This window comes from Lipotes vexillifer, unplaced genomic scaffold (genome assembly GCF_000442215.2).
Source record: "Lipotes vexillifer unplaced genomic scaffold, Lipotes_vexillifer_v1.1 scaffold1306, whole genome shotgun sequence".
In the NCBI taxonomy this organism is placed as follows: domain Eukaryota; kingdom Metazoa; phylum Chordata; class Mammalia; order Artiodactyla; family Lipotidae; genus Lipotes; species Lipotes vexillifer.
This window is the reverse complement of record NW_006786512.1, coordinates 2023283-2029533: the sequence shown is the minus strand read 5'-3', so window position 1 is coordinate 2029533 and position 6251 is coordinate 2023283. Positions and strand designations below refer to the sequence as shown.

The 6251-nt window shown below is 46.0% G+C and overlaps 1 pseudogene; it reads left to right on the top strand.

The window, feature by feature from the left end:
* The window catches only part of LOC103081689 (oligosaccharyltransferase complex subunit OSTC pseudogene), a 5620-nt pseudogene extending 1946 nt beyond the window's left edge, over nucleotides 1-3674 (top strand).
* Nucleotides 3675-6251: the final 2577 nt, after the last annotated feature.

Genomic DNA, 6251 nt, shown 5'->3' with positions numbered 1-6251 from the left:
TTCCCTACATTTCCTTTGTCTACAGACACTCTTCCAGAGCCATATGGCCTGCAGAGCCACCTAGAAAGTGAAGAGGAAGCAGGGGCCCTCCATCCCTCCTGGAGACTGGGTGGCCCTGCCTGGGGGCCTTCGCTCTAGATGTGCCCATTGCCTAGAACCCTCCCTTGTGGTGTCTCCCTAGCTAACTTCTCTCCTCCCTCGAGCCTTCCGCCATCACAGTAAGACCTACTGTGACCATCCTGTAATACTGCAGCTGGCCCCCTGCCCCCAAACTGCAGGGGCTCCTATCTCCCTTTCCCTGCTCTATTTTGTTCTTTTTTTCCATAGCAACTGTCACTAGCAACTGTCCATAGCAACTGTCATAGCCACTAAGCAAGTAATACTACTTATGCATTATCTTTAGTGTTTGCTGCACATTTCCCCCCTGACTACTCTATGGCAAGCTCCTTGAAGGCAGGCATATTTATTTTGTCCTCTGACTTATTCCAGGTGCCTAGAGCACTTGTGGGCATCTAGCAGGCCCTCCATTCATATTTTTGGAGTAAAAACAAGGGAGTTCTCCCAGGTGGCTGTGACTCCTTCATAAAACAGGAAGGGCTTTTGCCAAGCCTTGGAAGATGGGCAGGCTTTCCATAGGAGAAACAGGGGAGACAACCAGGTAGGGGAGCAACATGAGCAAAAATGCTGGAAGATAGGAGCAAGGAAATCATTTGGGAAGCAGTGAGTAGACCGATTTGGTGGTACCCAGGGTGTGTGACATCAAGTACCAGGATAAGAGGTGTGAATTTTCTTTCATAGACAATGGGAGGGAAGCGAAGGACTATGGAACGGGTTCTGAGCAGGGAAGGTACGTGATGCCAGTAATATTTTAGGAAGATGAATCTGGAGGTGGAGTGCCTTTGGGTGGGAGTGGCCCCTTCCGGGAGATTTTCCTAGATCCCCACCCCCTGTGTCCCCCACCTCATGAGCCCTCTCCATCGGTCTGAGGATTTTCTGTGCCCCCATTTTCTTTGTGTTCTCACTGCTCCATACTAAGCAGGATCAGAATCTGAAGGTGTGTTGAACAATCTTAGATTTGGAGGGAGGCAGCCTTAGCTCTGCCTACTCTCCTTTTTCTAGGTGAAACTGGGGGAGCCATTACCCATGGCCTCTGGTTAGAAATGGCATGCAGCACTTGGAATCCTTCCTCCTGCTCCACCTTCAAATTCATGCCATGGTCCCCAAGAGGGATGAATGAAGGCTTTGAGATTTCCCTAAGCAACACTGAAATTCCAAAGGAGGAAAGGCATGGAAGACCTTTGCCCGGTACATCAAGAACGTGGACAAATTTAGAGCTGGATCCTTGTGTTTCAATTGCAAGTCAAACTCCAAGAGGGGTAACCAGCTTATTAGCGCAGGCACCTGGAAACTGACTTTTCTGCCGTCTCTCCAAACACACACACACACGCATGCACGCACACACATGTGTGCACGCTCTCACATACACACATCTACTGGGCCATAGAAAGATCAAGGCCAACTGCAAAGCACCCATTCCCCAAGACTCCTAATTTATATTGGGAACTAGCTATAAAGCTCCTCCTGGCCCCCAGCCTTCCCTTGCAATGATAAAGAGCATGTCACATCACACTAAATGTGACACTTAATCAAAACCCATCTTCTTTAACAAATCCTTAACCTCCAGCACAGGAGAGTCACCAAGGCCAAGGGACGAGACAGGGAGCCGACTCAGGTGGCACACGCTTTGATCAAGATGATACAGATTTCCTTTTATTTCACTTTCATCAGAGTTGTAAAATTCCAGATCTGTCCCCTTTTTGATTTGAAAACAGCACATTTCAGTAGAGAGGTTGACACCAAAAAAAGACCAGGACTTGTTCTCTCTTCAACTGGGAGTAGGCGATAATTTCTCTGAATCCTCTTCAGTAATGATCGCCAGAGCTTCTGATCTTCCCATAAGCAAGTTTTGCAGGGAATGTGGTTAAACTGAAGCACAAACCTGGCTGGCATCTGGTTCCTTTCTTAAGTGGTATCTAAATACCCTTAATCTATCGGCCCTGGAAAAGACCTCCTCTTCTCTGCTTCCTTCCCTCGGTCTTTTTTTCTGAGACTTAAATCCTCGAGTGAATTCTTTCGCCAGATTTCTAGGGCAGGAAATTTACTTCCCTGCCACTCAGTACGTTAGAAACTTCTGGGGCTCCAGCAACCGTTCATTTCTATAGCATGGCCCATGGCTTTTCTCATGACCTGTGTGGGATTTTGTTTTTAACTTATTTAATCACTAGCTAGTTCCCAATAGAACATATTTCCATCTGTTCAATAGACAGATATTGAATCCTAATTATGGATGATGTAGGTGTTATGAAACAGAAAGATTTACTTCTGCTTCTGAGAAACTTTCCACCTTGAATTATGATGATGTAATAGTAATAGTAATGGTAGCATGTGACAGGTGGCTACAAGAATTCCAAAGCACAGATCGTTCATGCATCCAGTAAGTATTAAGCATCTACCATGTGGCAGACCCTGTTCTAGACACTGGGATACTGCTCTGTACAAAATGGATAACATTCCTGCCTGCAAGGTGCTTATATTCTAGTTGGGGCTGGGCTGAAAATGGGGCAACATTTTCAACTTTTGTATATTTGGCTTTGAATGGCTTACAACTTTATCCATTGACCTTCCCCAATCACCTTTTGTAGACTGAATTTGGACTTTCATGTACCCACCGACAAGTGAAATGTCTGAGCTATTGCGTGATGTCACACCGGCCCCGTTTGTGTAGTGTCAGTACCCTTATTATTCACTAAAAATGAGCAGAAATTTGAAACACGAAAGTGTATAAGATCTCGTGAACTTATTATAATTGAGACAAAGATGGAAACCACTAGAAAGGAAAAAAGGAAAATGAGAGAACCTATTTAAAATGTTGTAGGAATATCACATATTGAGTCTCACAAAGTAGAATTAGGAGTTTTCAAATGTATTTTTTGTTTCTGTGAGAGTAGTCTTCCTTATAACATGTGTTAGCAACAGCTTGGGCAGGTTCTCGGCAATAGCACTCTCTAGGCACCACCTCTACACGGGCAGGCCTTTTTCCACTCAGGAGGGCTGGGTCTGGGGCGGGGACCCAGAAAGGACCAGGCATGGCCCGGCACCAGGAAAATGCACTTACCTTTTACTCAGGGCTGAAAGGAAAACAGAATATCCAGCATATTTCAGAGCAGGAGGAAAAAGATGGTTTTCTAGAAAGGACTGCATTTCAGCCAGAAAGAGATCAGAAACTAGCAAAGAATCATCTCCTTCCCAAGACCAGGTTAAGGCTAAAGATTGTAGACTAACCTGGAATGGGAAGGTAGAAGCTGGGAGGTGGCAAGGGCCAGAGCTAGGAAGAGAATAAGTGTCACGCCTGCTTTGACTCTTCTACGTAGAGGCCTCACCCCCTTTGCCCCTGGCGGAGAGGAGACGGGCAGAAGATTATTCCTGAACGCAAGGCTGTGAGGGAGTCAGCGCAGGATGACAGTCAGCACACTGATGGGACGGTGTGGAATGTTGGGAATGAGGGCGGCAAGAGCCATCTGAAGCTGGAACAACCAGAACTTTACTTTGTGGTTCCAGTGGCTTATGATCTGCGTCCTACTTTCCCTCCTGCAGGCCCCAAACTGCTCATGTAGCAATGCAGCACGCACAGAAGGAAACCACAGCCCTAAAAGCCAGCAGGAGCTGGAGCGAAGGAGGCTGCATTTGTCCTGGGAGACAACCTCCCTCCACTTCTGACCAGGCAGACAAGCTGGGAGGTATGCTACAACCCCTGGTCAAAGCTTATAAGGGTCATCTTCCACTGGCCCCTCTCTGTCATCTCCCCATTATGCCTGAGACCTGACTCCTGGTTTGACCATCAGATTAAGAAACTTAGTGCAGAATTCAGCCACCATCAAGGTTGGTAAACAGGTGTTTGGTTCTGTGAGTTGTTGAGATAAAATAGTCTCTACTTTAAACTTTTTATTATAAGAAAATTTTCAACATACATAAAAGTACAAAGAATCTCAAGTTGTACACCTTAAACTTATACAGTGTAATATTTCAATTACATCTCAATTCTAAAAATTAATTAAAAAAATACAATTTAAGAAAACTCCTCTCCCACCATATGGTAGACTATTATGCAGCCATTAAAAACTTAAAAACCATTTTACTAAAAAAAAAAAAAAAAAAAAAAAAAGACTCCCATATACCCATCATCTAAATTTAAACATTAACACCTTGCTATATGCTATAGACTGAATGTTTGTGTCCCATCCCAAGTCATGTGTCGAAACCTAATCCCCACTGTGATGATATTAGGAGGTGGGGCCTTTGGGAGGTGATTAGGTCATGAGGGTGGAGCCCTCATGAATGGGATTAGTGCCCTTATAAAAGAGAACCCAGAGAACTCCCTCACCTCTTCCACAATGTGAGGTTAAGTGAGAGGACAGTCATTTATAAACCAGGAAGAGGGCTCTCATCAGACACCAAATCTGCCAGCACCTTGATCTTAGACTTTCAGCCTCCAGAACTATGAGATATAAATGCTTATAATCTATTTATATCTTATAAATGCTTATAATCCAATTTCAGCCTCCAGAACTATGAGATAAAAACATTTATATGAGATATAAATGTTTATAATCCACCCAGTCTATGGTATTTGCTACAGCAGTCAAAATGGACTAAAATGCTAATTTGCTTCATCAGTTTTTTCTTTCCTTAAGTATTTTAAAATAAATCCCAGACATTGTATTTCACCCCTGAATATGCAGTATGTGCTTTTGAAGAGATGAGGACATTTTCTTGTAGAATAACCATAGCACCATTATCACACATATCAAAATTAACAATAAATTCTTAAATATTTTCTAATACCCAGTCCAAATTCAAGATCAGGCACATTCACGGTGGTATGGCTGTAGACATACCCATTCCAAATGCACATCTTCCTGATTATCCCCAAACCTACTTCTTATAGTAGGTTTGTTTGAATCGGGATCCGAACCAGGTGCACAGTTGCATTTGGTTGTTACGTCTCTTCTGTTGCTTTAATCTAGAGGATCATTCTGCGGCACTAACCAGTGGGTTGTTCTTATCACCCATCCCTCTGTCCTAGGCTTCTGTGACTCTTTCCAAGTGTACTCTGAGGCACCTCTGGAGCAGTTCAGTTGACCAGACCAGAGTGACCACGATTTGAAGGTGTCAGCCCTGTCATGGAACCAGAATCACAGATTTTCAAAATTCCAGGTATGAGACCATGAGAGTTGGGGAAATGTATGATGCAGTTTCTGTCCCTGGCTCCAGACAAGATACAGCTTCCACCTAGAGGAGGAAGAGGAGGAAGCTGGAGGAGAGAGAGAGAAGAGGGACCCCAGGATAGAAGCAGAACTGAGGGGGGAGTGCTCCACACACTGAGGGTCCAGGCAGAGGGGCTCCCTCTGCGGCTTGTGCTCAGTGGCTAGGCAGCCACCCTCCTCGGGATCCTCTGGTGAGCACTGCCCCTGGCTCTCCTCTTGTGTGTTCAGTGGAAGGGATGCCCACCACTGCCAGGAGAACTTTGCAGACAAAGGCCCACAACACAGGGAAGCTCCTTCATGGGGTTTGGGGCCCTGGCTACCTAGAGGGTTAGTGGTGCTTGGAAGGAAGCCCCTCACCCACCCCAAAACTGGCCAGTACCGAGTTGAGGTCATCCATGCAGCTGGGCCGGGTCACACAGGCCCTCTCCTACATCTTCGTACAGCTGCCTTGTCACTGGCATGCTCTCGTGCTCCCTCTGAGAGTTCAGCCTTATGCTAGGCTGATTTCCCCTAGATGTGAAACTTTGATCCAAAGAATAGCATTTCTTACATGAGAGCAGGAAGTGCCTGGAGCCTGAGCTTTGTCCTCTAGTGCGGTATTGCAGCGTTAAGTGCGCCTCTGGACCTCTTGGACCAGAGCTAGACATGCTGGTGAACAGAGTGGAGAGGTGTGAGCCAACACCCAGATGACAGCTGTGCCCTGGGCCTAGGCCATTCCAGAGCACTGGGCTGCCTCTCTGCTCGTGTCTGCGCGGAAATGTTCCTGCCGAGCGCATTTGAGGGACATTCATATCTTCTTTGATGACCCACTTAGCGCTCTTTGGGCTCTTGTCTTCCCTTTATTGGCTTTGGTGACCACGGCGCTGGGAGCACTCTGCTCTCAGACTGGCTCCCCGGGGGACCCCAGACATTCTGACTGTAACCAGG